This window comes from Cryptomeria japonica, unplaced genomic scaffold (genome assembly GCF_030272615.1).
Source record: "Cryptomeria japonica unplaced genomic scaffold, Sugi_1.0 HiC_scaffold_68, whole genome shotgun sequence".
Taxonomy (NCBI): domain Eukaryota; kingdom Viridiplantae; phylum Streptophyta; class Pinopsida; order Cupressales; family Cupressaceae; genus Cryptomeria; species Cryptomeria japonica.
This window is the reverse complement of record NW_026728890.1, coordinates 199,790-208,857: the sequence shown is the minus strand read 5'-3', so window position 1 is coordinate 208,857 and position 9,068 is coordinate 199,790. Positions and strand designations below refer to the sequence as shown.

Below are 9,068 nucleotides of genomic sequence, written 5' to 3'. Positions count from 1 at the left end.
GGTCTTTGAGGTTGGCGTAATGCGCACAACCAAGGGAGTTGACCCATCAAACCCAACACCTCCCCTATATAAGCTATTTGTCTGATTCTCATACATGTGTAGCCTGCAACAACGATTAGGACATCCACCCCAACTTCTGAATTCGTCTGCGTTGACCGCACCAAAGGTGCACGCCTTGGTGCTCACCAAAATCCGACTTCCGACTTCTTCTGCTATGCGGGGTCTTTGAGGTTGGCGCAGTGCGCACAACCAGGGGAGTCAACCCACCGAATGCAACACCTCCCCTATATAAGCTATTTGTCTGATTCTCATACATGCGTAGACTGCAGCAATGATTAGGACATCCACCCCAACTTTTGACTTCTTAAACAAGACAGGGTCTTTGAAGTTGGTGCAGTGCACACAACCAGGGGAGTCGACCCATCAAACGCAACACCTCCCCTATATAAAGCTATTTGTCCGATTCTCATACGTGTAGTCTGCAGCAGCGATTAGGACATCGACCCCAACTTCCGAATTCGTTTGCATTGACCGCACCAAAGGTGCACGCCTTGGTGTGCACCCTGGAGTGCACTTTGGTGCTCACCTCGGTGCACACTTTGGTGTGCACCTCGGTGTGCACCAAAGGTGCGCACCTTGGAGCGCACCAAAGGTGTACACTTTGGAGCGCACCACATAGGGTCTTTGAGAGGTTGGCGCAGTGCGCACACCAAGGTGGGTGTTGAGGTGCGTGCCGAGGTGGGTGGGTGCTAGGGTGCGCTCCATGGTGGGTGCCAGGGTGGGTGCGTGCTAGGGTGGATTCCAAAGAGGGTCATAGGGTGGGTGCCAAGGTGGGTTGGTGATATAGTGGGTTCAAAGGTGGGTACTAGGGTGGGTTCCAAGGTGGGTCACAAGTTGGGTGCCAGGATGCGTGGGTGTTAGGTTGGGTGCCAAGGTGGGCTCCTGCGTGGGTGGGTGCTAGGGTGGGTTTCAAGGTGGACGCGAGGGCGGGTGCCAAGGTGGGTAACAAGTTGGGTGTTAGGATGGGTGAGTGCTAGAGTGGGTGCCAAGGTGGGTGGGTGCTAAGGTGGATGCCAAGGTGGTTCACAGGGTGGGTGGGTTCTAGGGTGAGTTCCAAGGTGGGTCACAGGTTCAGTGCTAGGGTGGGTGTCAAGGCGGGTGTCGAGGTGCCTGGGTGCTAGGGTGTGGATGCCAATGTGGGTCATAGGGTGGGTACTAGGGTGGGCTGCAATGTGGGTGCCAAGGTGGGTAACATGCTCGGTGGGTTCTAAATTGGGTGCCAGGGTGGGTGTGCACCCACCTTGCCCGAGGTGGGTGCCAAGGTGCCAGTGTGGGTGGGTGCTAAGGTGGATGCCAAGGTGGGTGAGAAGGTGGGTGATAGGTTGAGTGGTAGGATGGGTGGGTGCCAAGATGGGTCACAGGGTGGGTGCAAGGGTGGGTAGGTGCTAGGGTTGGTGTCAGGGTGGGTGGGTGCTAGGTTGGGTTCCAAGGTGGGTGCGAGGGTGAGTGTCAAGGTGGGTCACAGGTTAGGTGCTAGGATGGGTGAGTGCTAGGGTGCAAAGGTGCCAGGGTGGGTGCTAGGATGGGTCGATGCTAGGGTGAGTGGCAAGGTGGGTCCACAAGTGTCAAGGTGGGTGCCGAGGTGGGTGCCAAGTCGGCGACTGCTATGGTGGATGCCAAGGTGGGTCACGGGGTGGGTGCCAAGTTGCTAGGTTGGGTTCCAAGGTGGGTGCCAACGTGGGTGCTAGGGTGCGTGGGTTAAAGGGTGTGTCACAACGTGGGTGCCAGGATGGGTGCGCACCCACACTGGCCAAGACGGGTGCGGGTGCAAGGTTGGGTTCCAAGCCCGGTCACAGGCTGGGTGCTAGGATGGGTGGGTGCCAAGGTGGGCACCAGGGTGGGTGCACCCACCCTGGCCAAGGTGGGTCACGGGGTGGGTCCTAGGGTGGGTAACGGGGTGGGTACTAAGGTGCGTGCCAAGGTGGGTCATAGGGTGGGTGCCAAGGTGGGCACCAGGGTGGGTGTGCACCAACCCTAGCCAGGGTAGGTCACGGGGTGGTTGTCGGGGTGGGCGTCAAGGAGCCAAGGTGGGTGGCAAGTAGCCAAGTTGCGTGCCAAGGTGGGTGTCGGGGTGGGTGCCAAGGATCCAAGGTGGGTGCCAAGGAACCAAGGTGGGTGTCTGGGTGGGTGCCGAGGTGGGAGCCAGGGTGGGTCCCAAGGTGAGTGCAAAGGTGGGTGCCAGGGTCAAGGTGAGTGCCAATGTGGGTTCCAAGGTGCCAGGGTCAGGGTGAGTGCCAATGTGGGTTCAAAGGTGCTAAGTTGGGTGCGAGGTTGGGTGCGAGGGTGGGTGGGTGCCAAGGTGTGCTAGGTGGAAGCCCGGGTGGGTCGGCATCCCATGGGTGTCGAGTTGGGTGCCTGATGGGTGCTTCTTGTCAAGTTTTAGTCGTCGGGACTCATTTCGAGCCTTAGAGGTCGTTTCTTGTCCGGTTGCCCTGTCTTCGACCTGGGAACCCAATTTTGGTCCTCGGGTCCCATTTTTTTTTGTCTCGCATCCCACTTTTGGCCTGTGGCCTTTTCGGGGTCGATTCTCGTTTTGGGCATCAGAGCATGTTTCTTCTCCTAAAACCCAATATTTGTTTATTAAGTCTCGGAACACATTTTTGTTCTCGTGGACCCATCATGGGTCTTGGAACGCATTTGTGGTCCTTGGGTCCCATTTTGCATCCCGAAACTTGTGTTTTGGTGCTTGATCCCTATTTTGGGTGCCCACCTTGCACCAAGTGCGCACCCGGGGCAAATCGAGCGCCTTGGTGCACCGGGGCAAGATCGAGCGTGCACCCGAGGCGCCCCGAACATGCACCAAGGTGCACTCGGCCCACATGTGAGCGCAGGTCGTTGCGCCCGAGGTGGTGTGTGGGCACCGCGTTGCAGACGGGACACTGCACGCACACGACGCCCCCTCCAGGTGCACGCACGTAGGCCGGGCCGGGTGCACACCCGACGCCCTAGCAAGGTGCGCGCACCCGGGCAGGGCTCACACTTGGCGAACGGGGCGCACTTCGCGAGGGAGGGTGTGCACCTCGACGGGGGTGGGTGGCCGGGGTGGATTCGCACGTGGGTCGCGGTTTGCTAAGTACACACTGCGACAAGCTCATAACGGGTGCGATCATACCAGCGTTAGTGCACCGGATCCCATCAGAACTCCGCAGTTAAGCGCGCTTGGGCCGGAGTAGTACTGGGATGGGTGACCTCCCGGGAAGTCCCGGTGTTGCACCCTTTTTTAGTTTTTCGCCGGGCGTCGCAATGCTATTTGAATAAACCTTTTGCCCGTTTGCGTTCTCGTCGGGGCCGGGCCGGGCCGGGGTGCGCTGCCCGCACTACCGCGCGCGCGGGGGCGACACCGAGCGCGCACCCGAGGCGCCCCGAGCACACAGGCCACGGTGCAACCCGGGCGTTGTGCGCGCACCCCGGTGCGCCCGAGGTGCTGCGCGCGCACCCAGGTGAAATCGGTGTGCACCTCGGCCAGTGCGCGCTCGGTCGAGTCGCGCACGTTGGCCAAGGTGCACGGTGATGTTTCTTACTCTAAGGTTCCGCACCAGACGCCCGGGACAGGTGAGCGAAGCTGGGCGGGGCCGGGTGCGCGGCCGGGGCAGGTGCACGCAGCTGGAGAGAGCTTTGGAGCACACTTCGGAGCGCACCAATGATGCGCTCCATTCAAAAGTTTCCTGAAAAGGCAAAAAAAGTTGAGATTATAGAATTTCCCACTTGAGAGATTGTAAAAAAAAAAAATTTAAAATGAAGGAAACGCGGGTGCCAAGGTGTGCGCAGCCCAGCCAAGGTGTGCGCACCAAGGCGCCCACCCTGGCGAAGGTGCACGCAAGGTGCGCACCCGAGGCAAACCGGACAATTAACCCAACTTTCGACTTCGCGCGCACCTTGGAGCGCACTTCGGAGCGCTCCTTGGTGCGCACCAATCTTGGGCACCTCGGAGTGCACCATGGCGCCCACCAAGGTGCGCACCCGGGGCAAACCGAGCTCCGACTTCGTGCGCACCTTGGAGCGCACGAAAGGTGCGCACCATGGCGCCCACCAAGGTGCGCAGCCCAGCCAAGGCGTGCGCATCAAGGTGCGCACCCTGGCGAAGGTGCGCACCCGGGGCAAACCGAGCTCCGACTTCGTGCGCACCTTGGAGCGCACAAAAGGTGCGCAACCCAGCCAAGGTGTGCGCACCCCGGTCAAACCGAGCTCCGAATCGTGCGCACCAGAGGTGCACGCCATCGTGCGCACCTTGGAGCACACTTCGGAGCCCTCCTTGGTGCGCGCCGATGTTGCGCACCTCGGAGCGCACCCGGGGAAAACAATGCAATTAACCCGACTTTCGACTTCGTGGGCACCTCGGAGCGCTCTCGGGTTCGCACCTCGGAGCACACCGAGGTGCGCACCTTTGATGCGCTGCCTTCACCAATTTCCAGAAAAGGCAAGAAAACATTGAGAAGGTGTGCGCACCGAGGTGCCCACCCTGGCGAAGGTGCACGCGAGGTGCGCACCCGGGGCAAACCGGGCTCCGACTTCGTGCACGCCGCACCTTGGAGCACACTTCGGAGCGCTCCTTGGTGCGCACCAGGGCGCGCAACCCAGCCGAGGTGCCCACCCCGGCGAAGGTGCACGCGAGGTGCGCACCCGGGGCAAACCGGGCTCCGACTTCGTGCACGCCATGGTGCCCACCGCGGCGAAGGTGCACGCGAGGTGCGCACCCGGGGCAAACCGGGCTCCGACTTCGTGCACGCCGCACCTTGGAGCACACTTCGGAGCGCTCCTTGGTGCGCACCATGGTGCCCACCAGGGCGCGCAACCCCGCCGAAGGTGCACGCGAGGTGCGCACCCGGGGCAAACCGGGCTCCGACTTCGTGCACGCCGCACCTTGGAGCACACTTCGGAGCGCTCCTTGGTGCGCACCATGGTGCCCACCAGGGCGCGCAACCCCGCCGAAGGTGCACGCGAGGTGCGCACCCGGGGCAAACCGGGCTCCGACTTCGTGCACGCCATGGTGCGCACCGCGGCGAAGGTGCGCACCCGGGGCAAACCGGGCTCCGACTTCGTGCACGCCGCACCTTGGAGCACACTTCGGAGCGCTCCTTGGTGCGCACCAGGGCGCGCAACCCAGCCGAGGTGCCCACCCCGGCGAAGGTGCACGCGAGGTGCGTACCCGGGGCAAACCGGGCTCCGACTTCGTGCACGCCGCACCTTGGAGCACACTTCGGAGCGCTCCTTGGTGCGCACCATGGTGCCCACCAGGCCGCGCAACCCAGCCAAGGTGTGCGCACCAAGGTGCACGCGAGGTGCGCACCCGGGGCAAACCGGGGTCCGACTTCGTGCACGCCGCACCTTGGAGCACACATCGGGGCGCTCCCGGGTTCGCACCGGCGTTGCGCACCGTGGTGGGCACCTCGGAGCACACCAAGGTGGGCAGCGAGGTGCGCACCTTTGATGCGATGCCTTCACTAATTTCCATAAAAGGCAAAAAAAAAACGAGATTTTAAAATTTCCGTTTTGAAAGATAGTGAGAAAAAGGGAATGCTGGTGCCATCTTGAGCCCGCCCTGGTGCGCAGCCCAGCCAAGGTGTGCGCACCAAGGTGCCCACCCTGGCGAAGGTGCGCGCCCGGGCAATTAACCCAACTTCCAACTTCGCGCGCGCCAGGGTGGGAGCGCACCCAACAACCGGGCCTGGGAAGAGCCAATGCGAGAAACCCCACCAAACGCTCTGACAAAAAAAGAGGGGGCGCTCCAGTAACCCCGCTTCGGAGCGCACCCTGGGCAAACCCAGCCAAGGTGCCCACCCCGGCCAAGGTGCAGGCGAGGTGCGCACCCGGGGCAAACCGGGCTCCGACAACGTGCACGCCGCACCTTGGAGCACACTTCGTAGCGCTCCCGGGTGCGCACCTCAGAGCACACCAAGGTGGGCAGCGAGGTGCGCACCTTTGATGCGCTGCCTTCACTAATTTCCAGAAAAGGCAAAAAAAAAAGGAGATTTTAAAATTTCCGTTTTGAAAGATAGTGAAAAAAACGGAACGCGCGTGCCATCTTGAGCCCGCCCTGGTGCGCAGCCCAGGTAAGGTGCCCACCCTGGCAAAGGTGCGCACCCGGGCAATTAACCCTACTTCCGACTTCGTGCGCGCCAGGGTGGCAACCGGGCCTCGGAAGAGCCAATGCGAGAAACCCCACCAAACGCTCCGACAAAAAAAGAGGCGGCGCTCCAATAACCCCGCTTCGGAGCGCAGCCGGGGCAAACCCAGCCAAGGTGCCCACCCCGACGAAGGTGCACGCGAGGTGCGCACCCGGGGCAAACCGGGCTCCGACAACGTGCACGCAGCACCTTGGAGCACACTTCGAAGCACTCCCGGGTGCCCACCGGCGTTGCGCACCGTGGTGGGCAGCGAGGTGCGCACCTTTGATGCGCTGCCTTCACTAATTTCCAGAAAAAGGCAAAAAAAAATGAGATTTTAAAATTTCCGTTTTGAAAGATAGTGAAAAAAAAGGAACGCGGGTGCCATCTTGAGCCCGCCCTGGTGCGCAGCCCAGGCAAGGCATGCGCACCAAGGTGCCCACCCGAGGTGCACACCCGGGGCAAACCGGGCTCCGACTTCGTGCAGGCCGCACCTTGGAGCACACTTCGGAGCGCTCCTTGGTGCGCACCATGGTGCCCACCAGGGCGCACCCGAGGCAAACCGGGCTCCGACTTCGTGCACGCCGCACCTTGGAGCACACATCGGAGCGCTCCCAGGTTCGCACCAGCGTTGCGCACCTTTGATGCGCTGCCTTCACTAATTTCCAGAAAAGGCAAAAAAAAACGATATTTTAAAATTTCCGTTCTGAAAGATAGTGAAAAAAACGGAACGCGGGTGCCATCTTGAGCCCTTCCTGATGCGCAGCCCAGGCAAGTTGTGCGCACCAAGGTGCCCACCCTGGCGGAGGTGCGCGCCCGGGGCAAACCGGGCTCCGACTTCGTGCACTGCATGGTGCCCACCAAGGCGCGCAACCCAGCCAAGGTGCCCACCGCAGCGAAGGTGCACGCGAGGTGCGCACCCGAGGTGCACACCCGGGGCAAACCGGGCTCCGACTTCGTGCACGCCGCACCTTGGAGCACACTTCAGAGCGCTCCTTGGTACGCACCAGGGCGCGCAACCCAGCCAAGGTGCTCACCCCGGCGAAGGTGCACGCGAGGTGCGCACCCGGGGCAAACCGGGCTCGGACTTCGTGCACGCCGCACCTTGGAGCACACATCGGAGCGCTCCCGGGTTCGCACCAGCATTGCGCACCTTTGATGCGCTGCCTTCACTAATTTCCAGAAAAGGCAAAAAAAAGAAAAAAATGAGATTTTAAAATTTCCGTTTTGAAAGATAGTGAAAAAAACGGAACGCGGGTGCCATCTTGAGCCCGCCCTGGTGTGCAGCCCAGGCAAGTTGTGCGCACCAAGGCACCCACCCTGGCCAAGGTGGGTCACGGGGTGGGTCCTAGGGTGGGTAACGGGGTGGGTACTAAGGTGCGTGCCAAGGTGGGTCATAGGGTGGGTGCCAAGGTGGGCACCAGGGTGGGTGTGCACCAACCCTAGCCAGGGTAGGTCACGGGGTGGTTGTCGGGGTGGGCGTCAAGGAGCCAAGGTGGGTGGCAAGTAGCCAAGTTGCGTGCCAAGGTGGGTGTCGGGGTGGGTGCCAAGGATCCAAGGTGGGTGCCAAGGAACCAAGGTGGGTGTCTGGGTGGGTGCCGAGGTGGGAGCCAGGGTGGGTCCCAAGGTGAGTGCAAAGGTGGGTGCCAGGGTCAAGGTGAGTGCCAATGTGGGTTCCAAGGTGCCAGGGTCAGGGTGAGTGCCAATGTGGGTTCAAAGGTGCTAAGTTGGGTGCGAGGTTGGGTGCGAGGGTGGGTGGGTGCCAAGGTGTGCTAGGTGGAAGCCCGGGTGGGTCGGCATCCCATGGGTGTCGAGTTGGGTGCCTGATGGGTGCTTCTTGTCAAGTTTTAGTCGTCGGGACTCATTTCGAGCCTTAGAGGTCGTTTCTTGTCCGGTTGCCCTGTCTTCGACCTGGGAACCCAATTTTGGTCCTCGGGTCCCATTTTTTTTTGTCTCGCATCCCACTTTTGGCCTGTGGCCTTTTCGGGGTCGATTCTCGTTTTGGGCATCAGAGCATGTTTCTTCTCCTAAAACCCAATATTTGTTTATTAAGTCTCGGAACACATTTTTGTTCTCGTGGACCCATCATGGGTCTTGGAACGCATTTGTGGTCCTTGGGTCCCATTTTGCATCCCGAAACTTGTGTTTTGGTGCTTGATCCCTATTTTGGGTGCCCACCTTGCACCAAGTGCGCACCCGGGGCAAACCGAGCGCCTTGGTGCACCGGGGCAAGATCGAGCGTGCACCCGAGGCGCCCCGAACATGCACCAAGGTGCACTCGGCCCACATGTGAGCGCAGGTCGTTGCGCCCGAGGTGGTGTGTGGGCACCGCGTTGCAGACGGGACACTGCACGCACACGACGCCCCCTCCAGGTGCACGCACGTAGGCCGGGCCGGGTGCACACCCGACGCCCTAGCAAGGTGCGCGCACCCGGGCAGGGCTCACACTTGGCGAACGGGGCGCACTTCGCGAGGGAGGGTGTGCACCTCGACGGGGGTGGGTGGCCGGGGTGGATTCGCACGTGGGTCGCGGTTTGCTAAGTACACACTGCGACAAGCTCATAACGGGTGCGATCATACCAGCGTTAGTGCACCGGATCCCATCAGAACTCCGCAGTTAAGCGCGCTTGGGCCGGAGTAGTACTGGGATGGGTGACCTCCCGGGAAGTCCCGGTGTTGCACCCTTTTTTAGTTTTTCGCCGGGCGTCGCAATGCTATTTGAATAAACCTTTTGCCCGTTTGCGTTCTCGTCGGGGCCGGGCCGGGCCGGGGGTGCGCTGCCCGCACTACCGCTCGCGCGGGGGCGAGGGCACCGAGCGCGCACCCGAGGCGCCCCGAGCACACAGGCCACGGTGCAACCCGGGCGTTGTGCGCGCACCCCGGTGCGCCCGAGGTGCTGCGCGC

General features: G+C 61.6%; 2 non-coding genes across 2 annotated transcripts; both read left to right on the top strand.

The window, feature by feature from the left end:
• The first annotated feature begins 3,158 nt into the window (after nucleotides 1-3,158).
• On the top strand, nucleotides 3,159-3,277 carry LOC131863745 (5S ribosomal RNA). The gene has a single exon (XR_009362640.1). It is a non-coding gene; the product is annotated as a 5S ribosomal RNA (ribosomal RNA).
• A 5,453-nt stretch (nucleotides 3,278-8,730) lies between these two features.
• Nucleotides 8,731-8,849, top strand: LOC131863744 (5S ribosomal RNA). The gene has a single exon (XR_009362639.1). It is a non-coding gene; the product is annotated as a 5S ribosomal RNA (ribosomal RNA).
• Nucleotides 8,850-9,068: the final 219 nt, after the last annotated feature.